At 43.8% G+C, this 17,204-nt stretch overlaps 1 long non-coding RNA gene across 1 annotated transcript in view; it reads right to left on the reverse strand.

Moving 5' to 3' along the window:
• Window positions 1-12,449: 12,449 nt before the first annotated feature.
• LOC139353030 (uncharacterized) overlaps window positions 12,450-17,204 on the reverse strand; it is a 224,817-nt gene continuing 220,062 nt past the window's right edge. The window contains exon 6 of the long non-coding RNA XR_011604133.1: window positions 12,450-12,790. This is a non-coding gene — a long non-coding RNA (uncharacterized lncRNA). The remainder of the gene's footprint in view (window positions 12,791-17,204) is intronic.

Below are 17,204 nucleotides of genomic sequence, written 5' to 3' on the forward strand. Positions count from 1 at the left end.
CCAAGCAAGTTGTAGAAGTCCATGAATTGTCCTTCAGAAATTGTAAAGCGAGGCGGGCAGTAGACAGCGGCTATAGTGAGGTTTCCTTTGCCTGGCTGCACTTTGATTGACGTGGCTTGTAAGTAATTAGTTGAAAACCTTTGTTGAAAGTGATGCTTGTTGCGTTCCCTGATTAGGATGCCGGTTCCGCCGTGGGCTTTACCATCTGGATGGTCTGTGCGGTAGAAAGTGTAGCCTCTTACTTGGAAGTGGTATTTGTTTGTGAGGTGCGTCTCTACCAGTAGCATAATGTCCATATGATTTTCATTCAGGAACTGTGTTACTTCAAGGTCGTGCCGTGAAACGCCATTGGCGTTCCACATTGTTATTCGTAGATTTGCCATCTGTTTATTTGGACTGCTTAGCTGCAAGTAGCTGTAACACCATGTTCTGGTTTTAAACCAGTGTTTGCATGGTCGTTTTCATACTTTGTTGCATGGTGACCATCATAGTTTCCAGAGTGCTTTGCGACTGTACTTGGATCTGCTGAGCGTTTCCTAGATTAGACTGGAGTGGGTTTTCCGTCTTCTGGGTATTTAGTTGACCAAATGAGGATCCTGCAGCCGTGCCGAAAAATACTTCCGGCGTCGGACGCGAGTAAGTGTACGCAATTCGGGTATTCTGATGACGCGTTGCTATCACTTTTCGCATGCGGTCCTTCATCTCCTTGTAGATCGGACAGCCCCTGTAGTTTGCCGTGTGGTTACCTTGGTAGTTAACGCGTTTTTTCTTTTTGGGGTCTTCTTTGTTGGCAGGGCAGTTAGCCGAATTGTGGAAGTCTTCACAAGCTACACAAACTGTTCGAAGTGAACAGTATGCCCTGGTGTGTACATACTCCTGACAACTTGTGCATTGCACTGGTGCGTTCCTTTTATGTAGCTCTTCCACGATGATTCTTCGGTGCAACAAGTATTGCAGGCTATAAATGGGGTGCACTTCATTTTTCTTTAAGACTCTGCCTTTTGGCTTCAGCTCGACCCTGAAAAGTGGTTGCGGCTCTTTTTTCCTGTTTATAATGTTACTGACGTTCTTTGCAGAAAACCATTTTTCCTTGAGAGCATCGATAACTTCCTTGGCGGCTACGTCCGGCTCGATTCCTTTTATTACCACTTGCAGGCCCTTGCTGCTTTTTAGTTGGTAGGTGTAGTAGCTTTTCCTAGCTTCCTCCAGGTATTTGGATACAGCTCGGAAATGTTCTTCAGACTTGGTCTGAAGCTTGGTTTCATGGATATCCCCTTTTGTGACCAGAACAACATGAAAGTTTCCGTCCACGGTCAGCGCAACCGCGTTCGCGGTTTTTTAACCCTAATGTAAATTGGTGGTTCTGATTCATTTTCTGCTAGAAGCGCAAATCGATTGCTGTCGGATCTCCCGGGTAATATATCTTCTACTTGGACACGGTTTATTTTTGACTTCTTACCTACCGCGGAGTTCTGCGGGCTAAGCTTACGCTTGATATGGATGTACCGATCTAGTCCGGTCTGTATGGCCGAACCCGCTTGCTGAATTTTGTTTTGGTTTTGATTTGTTGTCGTGGTTTTTGTTGCCGTTGTATTTAGAGCTGCGGTTGCAGTCGATTCCGAAATAATAGTCGTAGCTGTGGTTGTCGTTGGTTTTTTTGCCGTAGCTGCAGTTGTTGCTGACAAATTTAGTGCGGATGCAGAAGTTTTACCGTTGCATGGTGTTGGTGCGCCAGGGGTCGAAACTGATGGTGGGGGGGTTTTGCATTGTTGACTCCACGCCGTCGGAGTAGGGGTAGCCGTAAGTAAGCATGGTGAGCAAGATCGTGCTCTTTGGCTATCGACCGACAGTAGGGTCGTTTTTTGCACTTCGCTATCAAGCGTTGAGACATACGAAAAGTAACCGTCTCTTCGGCTCGCGGAGCTCATTGAGCTTTTATTAGCGTGGCACTTATTTATTATTATAAGATAAAATAATTATGTGCTAGTTATAGTCATTACACCGATTTTGTGAGTTGAAACCTAAATTTCTTTGGGTTTCTTTTCGCTTATTTGAAATTAACCAGTTTAGTTTATGTGTTTTGTTTGCATTTAATTGATCAACTTTCTTGCACTTTTCGCGGAGCTCGCACAAGACACGTCCGCTCTCTTCAGTGGTCGCGGAAACAAGTTCAATTTAAGCCTAACCAGAGGCAAGTGGCAAGAAAAATGCTTGCACAAGTGCCGGAAGAGCCATGGGCAACTGGGTGCCCAGTTTTTGTGGGACCACTGTTAAGATCAAAGCATGGGAACCAGATGCTTTTGCTTTAGATCAATCGTTTTTCAAAATGGTCAGAGTTGGTTCCACCACGTACGGAGACGGCGGAAACCCTTCAGAAGGCATTTAGACAACGCGTTATCGCAAGATTCCGAAAGTTCTAATAATGGACAACGGGGTGCAGTTCACCAGTAGAGCATTCAAGAAGTTCCTAGGCGATATGGGAATTAAGCAGCAGCTCACGGCACCGTATACTCCCCAAGAAAATTGAACCGAGCGCGCTAACCGGATGGTAAAAACGATGGTAGCACAGTTTGCTGTACAAATTCAGAGCAACTGGGACGAAAGGTGGCCACAGATTATGTTGGCTGTCAACTCCAGCGTATCCGAATGCACTGGTTTGTTCTGGTTGTATACGGTTATAGACTTTACATCTCCAGTGATCTGCAAGATTAGACAACAAGAAAGAACGCTATAGTCGAGTACCTTGACTATCAGATACCCGTTACTCAGCTAAAGGGACAAAAGGGAAATGGATATGTGAAAGCAGCAAAGCGAGATTGAAATGCCCGCGATCTCAATATATGGTTATCCGGGCGGTAAACAGATTTAGGCGTTATGATATTTTTTGGATCAATCGATAGGTATTGACGAGACTAATACATTTCAGCTAAAATTGTATATAGCATGAAGATTGTGGGCGTAACAAGCTTGGGCGGTTTGTAGGCGTTAGAGTGGGCGCTGCGTACACGGCTACGGAATCTAAACCTAACGTTCAAATTCTCTATCTTCGTTAGTTTTCAAGTTATCCGCGTTCATATGTACGATTTTTTTGGTCAATCGATAGGTATTGATGAGAAAAATACATTTAAGTGGTACACATACAAAATAAACTTGCGCTGCGCAAGAAGCTTAGGAATCTACGAGCCAATTCCCAACTTTCTAGCTTTTGTAGTTTCCGGGATCTCAGCGTTCATACGGACGAACGGACAGACGGACATGGCTAGATCGACTCGGCTAGTGATCCTAGTGATCAAGAATATATATACTCTATGGGTTCGGAAACGGTTCCGTCTACCAGTTACACACTTTTCGGTTACTACCTGTTACATACTTCTCCACGAGTAACGGTTATAAAAAGGCAGAAAGGAAAGAGCAGGTGGGCGATGCGAGTGAGAACGACGATATCGTCCGTACGGACCAAGAGTCGTTTAGTCCGGACAAGGGATTGGACCCAGCCTGCATCGGCAGCAGCAGCCGTTTAATAGTCAGGCCAAAGGAGTCAACGGAGCACACAACGCGCGCATTGGCAGTGGCAACCGTTTAATCGTCGGGATAAAACCGAAGTAAAACATAAACCAGAGCCAACGGCGCATAAAGGAAAATGACGATAAGGAATCGTTTAGTCGTCAGGCCAACGACGAAGTCAACGGATTGGAGAGGTGAACGCAAAAGAAGAACAGCTGTTGGATAGAATAGAGAATGAAAACTCAACAGATTACAGGACACATGGGGCAGAGGCAACCGGTTCAGCGTCTGGCCAAGGCCGGAGTTAACGGAGCCCACACCAAAGAACACCATCGGGCGAAGCATTAACCAGACAAAGGAAACGACAGGCAAGGCCAAAGGAAACAATTGGGGACCAAGGTATGTGAGTAGTTAAATAACAGCAAGAAGGCCCGCCAGTTGCTGAAGTCGCAGGGAATTCGCATAGTAACGGCGTTGCGTGAAAAGAGAGTATGAAGAATGCAGTTAGAAAGAGTTTAGAGAGTACAGAGAAAGTTTGGAGAGTACGAAGAGAGTTTGGAGAGTACAAAGCGAGAGAGTTTGGTGAGCAGGAGCGGAGAGAGACGAGAAAACGAGACAAACATTTGGAGGGGCGAAGAAATTGGGTAATGTTAGGAGTTAAATAACTCCGCACAAATAAAGCGAATAATAACTGCACGAAGGTCCGCCAGTTGCTGAAGTCGCAGCGAACTCGCGTTGTAACGGGTGTGCGTGAAAAGAGAGTTTGGTGAATGCAGTTAGAAAGCGTTTGGAGAGTACCAACATAGTTTGAAGAGTACGAAGAGAGTTTGTAGAGTGCGGAGCGAGAGAGTTTGGTGAGCAGGAGCGGAGACAGACGAAGGAACGAGACAAACATTTGGAGGAGCGAGACGGCGGTGAACGAAGGAATAACGGTAGACTGCCGCACTTTGGACTATAGTGTGACAGAGGTCGAAACGTTGGCACCTCGGCATGGCCAGGCAGCCGAGGAGGCCCCAGTAATACAGTCGGGCGCCCTACTCAGGATACCGGGAAAATCCTCCCGGAAGTTCATTCGGGAACCGGACCGTGGGTGTGGCCGACACCCGGTGGAGGACAAGAGGGAGTCCAGTCCACGAAGGCGGAACTCGAGCCGGAGAGAGCACCGTGGATGGAGGTCCGCGAGGAGGAGTCGCCACCGGGCCTGATGGAGAAGCCCGTCGTCATGCACGCACTAAAGAGAGGAGGCAGACAGGAAGTGTTGCTCCAGCAGGGGACGCACAAGCTACGAGTGAGGGTAACGGCCAATTCGCTTAAAATTAAAACACAAAACACTTGCACTGGGACGGGCAACAGTCGTATACACACACGAACATAGAAAATTAGAACACGACAATAACGGGGTGTTTATATTTGTGGTTATAAAATTTGAAGTTAGATCGTGCGAGGGAAGTCGGATTTGAGACAAGCAAACAGCAATTAGTCGGGGTTATGCAATGGGGGCTCATACTCACGTATACAGGGTGGTGGGCGAGGGGTAGCTGGTGGACGGGGGCCCACTCTTCTGTCAGGGCTTTTCTCGCACCTCCGACAACTAGTTGGCAGCCAGTCCAAGGACAGTTCAAGGGCAGAAGGCTGAAAGAGAAAGAAAGAACAGTGAAAGGACAAGTGGGAAAATGTAAAGAGAAAACTTACCGGCGTGAAAATTTCTCCTCGTCACCATGTGCATAGGGAAGGGGGCACCGCGATAGGTAGTCGATTGGCACTGGACGATAGTGTCGATGGATGGGCGCGAAAACACTGGAAAAATCTGCATAAGCATTGTCCCACTGGGGATTATCGCGTCGATCGGGTGGCAACGCTGCCTTGCACAGTTCGTAGCACGCAACCGATAACGATAGGAAAGCTCTGGTGTAACCGTAGGAGTGGAAGGAGACAACGGAAAAACGGCGATTCCCGAGGGAATATACTGGAGCGGGGAAGTTTAAATATCAACGGCAACATCGTAGGAAGGAGAATAAGATGAAGGATCGGCGCAGTGAAGCTCATCATGTTGTTGAGAGGAGAAATGAGAATTTCTAATTCTTTAGGGGAAACGTCTGGCTACGAGTATTCACAAAATGACAGCCGGAGAGAAGGAACTAGCTTCTTTTCGTCACCTGAACAAAGGGGTGAATTTGAGGAGTTAAATAACTCCCCACAAATAGAATCGAAGATCGACTTTACGGAGGCCTGCCAGTTGCACTCTGGGAAAAGAGAGTTTGAAGAATACAGTTGGAGGGAGTGTAGATCGGTAGATCTCCGCACTTTGGAATTGGGCGGGTGTAGCATCGACGCTTCCGGTCGAACCTGACGTGGGGTTAGCTGATTGTGGCAACCGACGGTTGTCTGGAAAGCGCAATCATTGACTACTTTGAGACCGGTATCGGAGGCGATCCATCTCAACGCGGAACCGTAAGACTCGGGAAGAGTAACCTGCCGGTCCTGACGTGGTATTGATGGTCTGTGGCGCCCGACGGTTGTCTGGAAAGCGCTGCCATTGGATACTTTGAGTCCGGTATCGGAGGCGTATACCACCGGTCCTGACGTGGAGTTGAGTGTATGTAGCGCCCGACGGGTGTCTGGTTCAAACCCACGGTCGAGATCTGGCGTACCGCCACAGGACTGAGAGCCGGGACCCAGTTGCGCAAGACATCGCGACACAGGGGCACCACCAAGCAAGAACATCGCCGAGCAGCGCAGGACATCATCAGAGGCACCGCCGCACGTAAGATTGGCAAGGAGAACATCCAGGACTGACACGCCTCAGGTACGACTGCAACAGCCTTGGGGAAGACTAGGGCGGAACGTTCGTCTTTCACTGGGCATTTGCTTCAGGGACTGGTGGCGTTAACCGGACGATTGCCCGAAGCGTCAAAAGGAACTGAGTGAGTGTCTGGCGGGACCGTTCGGGACGGAGCGAGGGACAGGGGGCTGTGGCTGGCAAGACAAATTTCTTGAGAGCTCGGCACCTGTTCACCCTAGTCCGGGAACGGTGACGCTTCCCTAAGCCCGACAGCCCAACTCTTCGTCATCTCTTGCGAGTGACAGCAGAAGTACCTGGAGCAGCAGAGGCCACTAAGAGCGGGAGACGACAAGAAGGATCAGCGCGAGAAACACCATCACAAGACAGATAAACTTTGTAACCCACAGTCATGAATAAACGCGTCGTTACCGAAATATAAATTATAATTACTGGTAAGCGGGCGGTCACGGTTACTATAAATTTAGTGGGACGAGCGCACAAATCTATTGAGCTAGCCGCACGAGTTCCGTAGCGAGTAAACACAAAAAAACCAGTTCGTTATAGTGAATTAGTGAAAACAAACATCGCTACTTGTGGTCTCGATTTGTACTTCTCGATTTGATTTGCAAAATATTATTTTTCTTGGCTATTACTTTTTAATGAGGGATCCGATTTCAATCATATTTTACATGTACATGGGTTGTTGAACTTATAAGCTTTTTATTAGTTAATGCTTAATTAAAATACGAATTTCAGGTTGCTTTAGGCTTGTTAACAATTTATTAGCGAGAGAAAGTACTGCAGGCGAGACGAGAGTCCATTTAATGTCGAGATCAGAATTCGTACTACTTTTACAAAGGGACAGCCAGCCGAATGCTGGGCCCAAGAATGCAAGTACACAAAAAACGAGAGAGCTAGAGCTAGAGCTAGAGAGAGCTACCTTTCGCGATGCAATTAATATAAGAGATCGTATTAAGTTAGTTAGCTGCTGCGGCTGCGTAACCCGACATAATCCCCCCGTTGGAAGCCTGGGTTTCAACATCATCCTTAAGGGGAAGCAGACACAGCTTGTTTACTGCTCGCTTTGTCACCTCTGATGCTGTCTTCAGAACGGCAACTCGAGCAACCCCATCTCCACCAAACAGAAGCTCGATCATTCTGGCGAGGGGCCACTTCATGGGAGGCAAGTTTTCGTCCTTGACCAGAATTAAGTTATCGACAACCAGGTTAGGTTTTGGGGTGCGCCACTTGGAGCACTGCTGCAGGACCAAAATATCTGTAGCAAGTAAGCCAAGCGTTGCCATCCAAGCGATTGAAGTTAAGACTGGTAACACCATTCAAAAATGTGCTGAGGTTAATACATCCAGATCAGCTGGATTTTCTGAAATCGAGACTAATGGTCGAGAATTAACAACAGCCGAAATGTGACACACCAGGGTCCGCGACTCCTCAAAGGCTAAAAGAGCAGTGCCAACAGCGCGGTAGAAATGATGCTTAGCGATCTTCACAGCCGCTTCCCAAAGACCGCCAAAGTGTAGCGACCTATGAGGAATGAAACATCAATTAAATGACTCCGCTAGGCAAAAGTCCAACGTAGCTCTCTGGTGATCACTGCTGAGGAATAGGCGCCTTAGTTCGAGCAGCTCATAGCGAGCGCCAACAAAGTTGGTTGCATTATCAGACCAAATCTGCCGCGGCCTTCTTCTAGTGCATATAAATCGTTTGAGGCCATGTAGAAACGATACCGTAGAGAGATCCTTGATCAACTCCAAATGAATAGCCTTTGTGGCGAAACAAATGAAGACACAAACGTAGCATATTACTGGATGCTTGCTTCGCGCCTCTGACTTGTAGAAAAAGGCCCGCAAATGTCAATGCCAGTGACTTCGAATGCATGAGATCCATCAAGTCGCTCCTTTGGAAGATCCGCCATGATATGCTCTACTACTCGAGGCTTCATTCGAAAGCATCTAATACATTTGTTTATCGCCTTCATAACCGTCTTCCTCCCCCCAATAGGCCAATATTGCGATCGAATTATGCCGAGTAATGCCCGTGGCCAAGTGTGTAGATTGCGTTCATGAAAGTGAGTAATAATGGCAATAGTGGCCGATTGACTCCGTGGTTATATAATTGGATGACGTGGTTATATAATTGAGGAAGAATTCCTTCTACTAACTTCTCCTTGCACAGTTGTTGAAGGAAAATTTTCGATTTTGTGATCACAAGTCCAACCAACCCGAGAGGATCGTAAAATCGCGCTATTGCAGACAGGACAGATCGCCTACAAGGGATTGATGTTGACTGTAAGACCGAAAAGGAAAACTGGATCCCAAGCGAGACCTAAGGTTTTTGCAAAATCAGTGCCATCATCAATCTTCAAATAGGACTCCTTAACCTTGTCTGCAACTCCATCCAAAACAGCCGACACATTTGAGCACCACTTTCTAAACTTAAATTTTCCCTTGGCTAGAAGTTTTGATGCCTGATCCATAATGATGACTGTATAAGTAACGGTGTCTAGCTTAAACACCCGCAATTGGTCCTGGGGGGAATCCCTCCGCAAAATGCATTGCAAATGGCTGTCCTCAGGCTGAACCCTAACACAACGGTACATTTTGCAAATGTCTCCTGTTATTGCTACTGGGTGTGAACGAAAACGAAGAAGAATCTGGAACCGCTTATGCTGAATAACAGGGACTGCCATAAGAACATCGTTGAGAGAATAGCCTGAGGAACTGGCCGCCGATCCATCAAAAACTACGCGAAGCTCTGTAGTGGAGCTATCTTCCTTTATGACGCAATGATGAGGCAAGAAGTATCGGCATACCCCACTGTCAGCGGAAGAAACTGATGTCCAAGATCGAGGTGTTCCTTTATGAATGCTGCATATTGAGCCTTCAAGGCTGGCTGACGATTCAACTTTCTCTCTAGAGACAAGAATCCTCGATAAGCTTGCTGGTGGGACTCTCCCAAAAGATCTAGATTGAACTTGGAAGGCAGCCGAACAGAATAACCACCAGCTGGCAAACGAACGACGTGATTTACGAAATGTGCTTCACAGTAGTAGCGCGTATAATTGGCTCGGCGCAGCTTTCCGCTTCCCAAAATCGTCGAAGAAGATCATCTAACCGATCGAAACTATTCTCTCTACTAGCGAGAAGTACATCTTGAGACGACATTAAAGCCGAGTCATTGGAAAGGCCATAACCTCCAGAAACAATACAGCCCAGACGCGTCTTTTGAATTAGGCGTAATCCAGGAGGGAGCTTGATTTGGCCAAAGCACAACATCACGAAAAAGAGACTGGCTCCTATTAAAATATCCACCCGCTGGGGAGCATAAAACCTTGGGTCAGCTAACTGTTTATTTTTGGGTATGTTCCAGCTGCCAATGTCGACGTTGAAGCTAGGCTGTCGCTCTGTTATGTTCGGAGCAATCACCGCGGTAATGTTGGCTGAGTATTCGGAGGTTCGGGACTGAATCGTAATATTGACCGAGTGACCGTCCGTCACAAAACTGGAATCTCCTATTCCAGTTACAGATGCTGAAGATTTTATTTTCTTTACTTGAAGCCGATTTGCGAATCGGGACGTTATTAGATGCAGTTGGGAGCCCGAATCGAGTAGAGCTCGACATGGAACGAAAACACCAGAACGGTTTTTTACTAAACTATACTAAACTCCTGTGCAATAAGAGCAGTCGAAGTGGAAGGCAGTGCAGAGGGTGAGGCAGAGGGAAGTGCTTCTTGAAGCTGTGCTCCTTCTCGTGAAGGAAAGGAAGGTGAGTTTCCCAGGTGAAGCAGGGTGTGGTGCTTAGATCCGCATGCACGATAACTACTGGAGTTGCATTGCCGAACCTGATGTCCAACCTTAAGACAATTTATGCAAAGACCGAGCCGTTTCGCTTCTTGAAGCCTATTCGAAGGAGACAGGATTTTAAAATTCTGACAATAAGAAATGGAATGCCCCGTATCATTACAGAATATACAAATCCAAGGGTTAGAATTCGAGGCAACAAATGCTGATCTACGCGCATTGGGTATTCTGTTACTTCCCACCTGATTGCCCGGCGCATAGTTTGCCATGGCGAAATCCATAGCCTCCAACGTCCTGCATCGCTGCTCCAGAAATTATGCCATTGACTCGCACGTAGGAATTAAATTGACGAAGGCAGGGTCCTCTAAACGCTCTTCCCATCTTGCCTGACTTGCCGGATCTAACTTTTGGAACAGCCCTTGGACGATGATGCATCCTGCGATTTGTTCTGTCGTGCCCAGTCCTTTGGGAGCACGAATATGAGCGTTGAATTTATCGGCCAGCTCCCGAAGTGTCGAGACGAAACCACTCTGCACCGCCTTAAGTCCCAGGATCTCAATAATGTGTGCCTGAAAAACCAAACGTAAATTATCAAATCTATTTTGCACCAAATCTAAAGCAATTGCGTAGTTGCCATCCGAAATTTCCAAAGAGGGAATAGTTTCCAACGCTGCGTTCCTCAGGCACGATCGTAGATGACTATCTATGATCGTGGTAAGCATAGAATAAAAGTCAGACCAATTTGCATAACCCCCAGCGATTTTTGGAAGCTCCAGAGGGGGCAGCAATGCTGCCCTATGTCGAGGCTGACGCTGCTGGGGGACGAAAACTCCCGGAGTAATGCCGTCAGCAAAAGTTGATTGCGAAAGAAGCTGTGAGGCGCGCTTCGAAATTTCGGATCGAACCGATGACTTCAGAATTACGAGAATGTCATCTAATTTCTTACTTAAATCGCTTTCAATTTCCTCGAAATCAAATTCTTCGAGCTCACCGAGCACCTTTTTAAATGACTCTTGAAGCTCATCAATCAACTCCAACCTCTCATGAAGACCGGATTCGTCGCATGAAGTTAACGCCGCACTTGATAGGGAATCCACTAAGCGCTCCACTCTATTAAATAGGGCCGTTGCCTTGCGCTTTAAAAATACTGCCCTGTTTGCATCAGCGGTAGCATCTCCAAAAGTTCCCGTAGGCATGGCTAGAACAACAACAGCAGAAATTTGGCTCCAGCGGGAAGATGAGCGCAAAGCAAATGAGGAAATAACAGCCCGTTACTTGGATATGCACGCTTCTATGTAAAGCTGATTTTGCGCCTTATTTAAAGGCCTTATGATTGTTGCTCCGCCAATGCACCGCAGCCGCAAGAACGAAAAAGTCAATAAATAGACTTATATGATTTGCACTTAGTATTATTTATGCACAAATCACGTCGGGGTCACCAATGTTGAACTAATAAGCTTTTTTATTAGTTATTGCTTAATTAAAATACGAGTTTCAGGTTGCTTTAGGCTTGTTAACAATTTATTAGAGAGAGAGAATACTGCAGGCGAGACGAGAGTGCATTTAATGTCGAGATCAGAATTCGTACTACTTTTACAAAGGGTCAGCCAGCCGAATGCTGGGCCCAAAGATGCATGTACACAAAAAACGAGAGAGCTAGAGCTAGAGCTAAAGAGTGCTACCTTTCGCGATGCAATTAATATAAGAGATCGAAATAAGTTAATTAGCTGCTGGGGCTGCGTGACCCGACATGGGTATTGATAATAAGAAGAAACTCTCATTTGTATTACCAAATACTATAAAGTTTGGGAGCTGGACGGGTTTTTAGTGGTATCGTCGTTTGTGGGCGTTAGAGTTGGCGTGGCACCCTGCTGAAACAAACTTGCCCTGCGCAGGAATCCCAAGAATCTGCATGCCGACATTAAAGCTTTTACGAGATCTCAGCGTTCATACGGACAGACGGACATGGCTAGATCGACTCGGTTAGTGATCCTGATCAAGAATACATATACTTTATGACGTCCCTTTACCTGTTACATACTTTCCGACGAATCTAGTTTACCATTTTACTATACGATTAACGGCTATAAAGATTGGGTAGTGCTTAGCAGTGGTTCGCCACTCCTATGTTTGCGAGGTTTTTGACATAATTATGTAAAATAATAATAACATATAATGCTGAGTCTTTTAAAAAACTCTAATGTACGGTCTTCTAAAAAAATTGTATCCATGAACACAATTTTAAATTTCATTTCCATTAATGGCTGGGGAGCATTTTTTTTATAATCTAGTGTTATAAAGGTGTTTACATTTTAAAAGCGATATAATTAACTAATGAATATCCTTTTGTGAATACGTTTCCTAATATTCTCTTTGGGTAACCACATCTTATCTGGTATGCAGATAGTAACATATGAAGGCATTTTATTAAATAAAATAGAACAGGGGCAGTTTCACCAAAACTGTGCCCGGTCACATACGGTACGAGGAAGAACATCCAAATATGAATTCCAACAACAGTGATAACATGAAACACTATTTTGTATATGAGTGCTTTTCGAAGATAAATGGCCCGTTCTGTTACAATAGTAATAAACTGCACAATCAACATTAGAAGGAAGCTGAATGGAACTTTGTTTCCCTGAATATAAGTTTCCAGTACGCTTGTGCTATATTTGTAACGGAACTGAAAAAAAGAATACAATTTGAATAAATAATATCAATAATAATCTCTCAAGACATACTATAATGACAGACGAAAATTACAGATTAAACAAGAGAAAGCACAATAGTCGATGGCCTTGACTATTAGATACCCGTTACTCAGCTTTTTGGTAGTGCGACAGGGATGGAGACATGCTTAAAGTACCACTGATTCTTTCACTAACACACCAAGCCTATAGCGCCACCTATCATCTTATTCTATAGCGCCACTTGACCTACAGCGCCAACTAGACTCTAGCGCCCCTAACGGCTTGGCGGAGTTTGAAAGAAAACAGCTTATTTGCTGCATGTGGTGTGCAATCTCGATTGAATTGTAAAATATTGATTATTATTTGGTTATGCATTTTAAATGAGTATTCCGATTTCAATAAAATTGCGTGTAGATAGGTATTGATTATAAAAACAAACTTTCTATTACATTTTTACAAAATATTAAAAAATGTGGGCGCTAAACGGGCTTTAGTGTTATAGTGATTTGTAGGCGTTAGAGTGGCCGTGGCACCTGCTGAAACAAACTTGAGCTTCGCTGGATGCCCAAGAATCTGCATGCCAAGACCCAACACTCTAACTCTTATAGTTCAAAAAAAAAAAATAATAAAAAACAAGGAAGAACGCTATAATCGAGTACCCCGACTATCAGATACCCGTTACTTTGCTAAAGGGACGAAATGGAAATGGAGATATGCAAGCAGCAAAGCGAGATTGAAATGCGCAATCTACCCGCAATATCAGTATATGGTTATGTGGGCGGAAGAAAGATTTAATCGTTATGAGCGTTAGAGTGGGCGTGGCAAACTTTTTTTGGGTCAACCGATAGGTATTGACGAGTCTAATACAAATCCGTTTAAAATTTTTTTCTAGCATGGAAATTGTGTGCGCCAGAGGCTTAGACGGCCTGTGGGTGTTAGAGTGGTTTTTATTGTTTTTATTGGATCAATCGATAGGTATTGACGAGACTAATATACTGCAGTTTTTAATCTAGCATGAAAATTGTGGGCGCCACAGGTTTAGGCGGCTTGTGGTCGTTAGAGTGGGCGTGGCATATTTGCGTAACAAACTTGCGCTGCGTACAAAGCTACGGAATCTAAATCGGATATCCCATTTCTCTATCTTTGATAGTTTCCGAGATATACGCGTTCATACTTACGATTTTTTTATGTTTGTGGGCGGTTTGTGGGCGTTAAAGTGGGCGTGGCAACTTTTTTTTCGGTCAATCTATAGGTATTGGTGAGCATCAATACTGTAGGAGCCACAGTTTTTGGCAGTTTGTGGGCGTTAGGGTGGGCGTCGCACTTTGCGAAAAAATTCTTGAGCTGTGCAAGAAGCTCAGGAATCTGCATGCCAAATCCCAATAGCCTAGCTCTTATAGGTCTCAGCGTTCATACGGACAGACGCACATGGCTAGGTCGACTCGGCTAGTTAACCTGATCAAGAATATTTGTACTTTATGGGGTCGGAAACGCTTCCTTCTGTCTGTTACATACTTTCCGACTAATCTAGTATACTAGTATAAAAATAACGCTCACAGCCTAAAGAGTAAGAGCTACAGCAGCCAAATTTTAATAGGAGGCCTAGATGCGCATTAGTATGGAATATACTCTCAAAAGGAGGAGCAAAATAAAATTTTTGTAATGCGCTTGCCACTCAAAAAATTTTGCAAAAAACCTTTTTTATAGATCAAAAGCCTAAATTGAATTCATTCAAAAATATTTAAAGAGGTGGAGCGTTTTTCACTCTATATATACAATCCGTGTTCAGGACTATTTGCCGAGTTAAACTACTCATGTTCGTCTATCACTCTCTGTGTGAACGCTGTGCTTCGGAAACAATACGAGCTTAAAAGTTAGAATTAAGCAAAAAGATTTTAGGGCTTCTCGCCCATAACGCTTAAATCCATCTCCAACGCATATGTTAAAGGACGTTGTAAAAGTTCGACTTTATGGTTATAAATACTCATTGTTTGAAGTAAGTGGACTGCATTTTATCTTTTACTTAGGCTGGTAAATGACCTTACCTTACGTGTATTTCAAAGATTCCATGCATATGTGTGTGTTTCTTCATCTTTCACTTAGCGCAACCTATCGCCACCTAGCCCATTGCATCCCTAGCAGCTTGGTGGCCTATTAGTAAGTAGTAACAGCCTGTCCTGTGCAATCTCGATTGAACTTGCGAAATATTGACCTGGTCAAAACAAACTTGCGCTGCGCATCATTCTCTACAATCTTCATGCCTAATCCCAAATATCTAGCTGTTTTAGCTTCCGAGATCACAGCGATTATAGGGACGGACATGGCTAGATCGTCTCGGCTAGTAATGAATCTAGTATAGCCCTTGACTCTACGAGTAACGGGCTTGCGAATTCCAAAGACGATTTAAAAAAATATAAATTTTGTTTATGTATAAAAACGTACATGTTTACTCAAACTCATTATGTCGCCATTACTTATGTTAAATTTGACAACATATAGGAGTAGTCAATAAAACAAAAAAGAGGGATTTATTGTTTTAAAAACTGAAATTAAAGCATACATTAGCCACAAAAATCCAAGAAAAAATATTATTTACATATACGATTTATTTGTTTATGCTGTATTTTTTTTATATCTTTTTTTTCGCGCGGGACTCCACGGTTACACCTCCCGTCCAACCGACCGAGGGCCGCTGTGTACGGAACGCGTTGTAAAATAAGGAAATAGTTCGAGTCATATTTTGAGATAATAGGATAAAGTCTATAAAATTAAAGCTAGGGGAATGTAATTTCTTGTCAATCTGCATGGAACAGAAAAGATTAGCTGGCTAACCAAGTCGGGGCTATCAGTTTCACCTCGAAAAAGAAAGGAAGTTTACTTCCGCAAGTCGAAGCTTGTATATTCTTGCAGTTAAAATTATTAAATTGAATTCGAAATTCTGAAAAATACAAAAAATGATATTCCCAATAGTATAAGATAATATGTCAAAAACTCCGAAGCTATAATTTGTTTCACATTATTTTTCCACCATTTTTTCGATCGTTCCTCTGCCAGCTATATTATATATATTTTTTTATATATATTGTTGAACGTTGATGCACTAAGAGCAGTACAAACAAGTGGCCCAAACGACACCAAGCACGTGCTTGTTACGCGCGGGCCCATTTTTATTTCGGGCAAATACGGTTCGCGAGGAAGGTACATAGAACAAATAAAGACAGGACAAAACATAGATCAACAAGATTAAAGCAAATGAGCTAAGATTTTAGTTTTTAGTACAGGGATAGAAGTTGAGGAACAAATTAAATGATACAGGTTGCTATAATTATTAGAAAGAACGCGAAAGGGCTCATGCTGACTAAAATTAGATGAACATCGTGGCAAGTTAATAGGATGGTAGTTTCGCATTAGTCTAACAGGAACATTGAAACTTAGGCGGCTTACCAAATCTACAGAATCAATATCGCCTCTGATAAGATTATTCATAAAAATAGTACCGAGCATAATTCTACGGCTTACTAGAGTAGGCAAATTAATTAATAGCAATCTACTCGAGTAAGAAGGCAACCTGACGTTTTGATCCCAGTTCAAACCACGTAAGACAAAAAGAAGAAATTGTTTCTGTACGGACTCTATACGGTCAATGTGCACTTGATACTGAGGACTCCAAACGGAAGAACAGTATTCTAAATTAGGTCGGACAAGTGAGGTAAATAATAATTTGGTAGTGTATGGGTCATCAAATTCTTTAGACCAACGTTTTATAAACCCAAGAACACTCATAGCTTTATTTACAGTAGAGGTTATGTGGGAGTCAAATTTAAGTTTAGGATCTAGGAGAACACCTAAATCGTTTACTGAGTATATTCGGTCCAAGGACATGTTCTGAAGAGAGTAACTCATGAACGTTGGCGTACCCCTATAAAAAGTCATAACGTTGCATTTAAGATAGTTTAAATTCAAAAGGTTGTACTGACACCATTCCTGGAATCTATTTATGTCTGACTGCAAGCAGAAACCAGATTCAATATTATTATATGAAAAACAAAGCTTAACATCATCAGCATACATTAGTACACGAGAGTGATTTACGATAGAAGGAAGATCATTTATAAACAGAGTAAACAGCAAAGGGCCTAAATGACTGCCCTGAGGCACTCCAGATGTCACGTTGATCATCTTGGAAACAGCGTTTTTGAATAAAACCCTCTGAGATCTACCATTCAAATAACTTGAAATCCAAGTTAACAGATTATTCGGAAACCCAAGCAGATCTAATTTGAATAAAAGAAGAGAGTGGTTAACAGAGTCAAAGGCTTTACTAAAATCTGTATATATAACATACGTCTGTAATTTTTTGTTAAATACATCTAGTACAAAAGATGTCAATTCGAGCAGGTTAGTGGT

Source organism: Drosophila suzukii, chromosome 3 (genome assembly GCF_043229965.1).
Source record: "Drosophila suzukii chromosome 3, CBGP_Dsuzu_IsoJpt1.0, whole genome shotgun sequence".
NCBI lineage: Eukaryota > Metazoa > Arthropoda > Insecta > Diptera > Drosophilidae > Drosophila > Drosophila suzukii.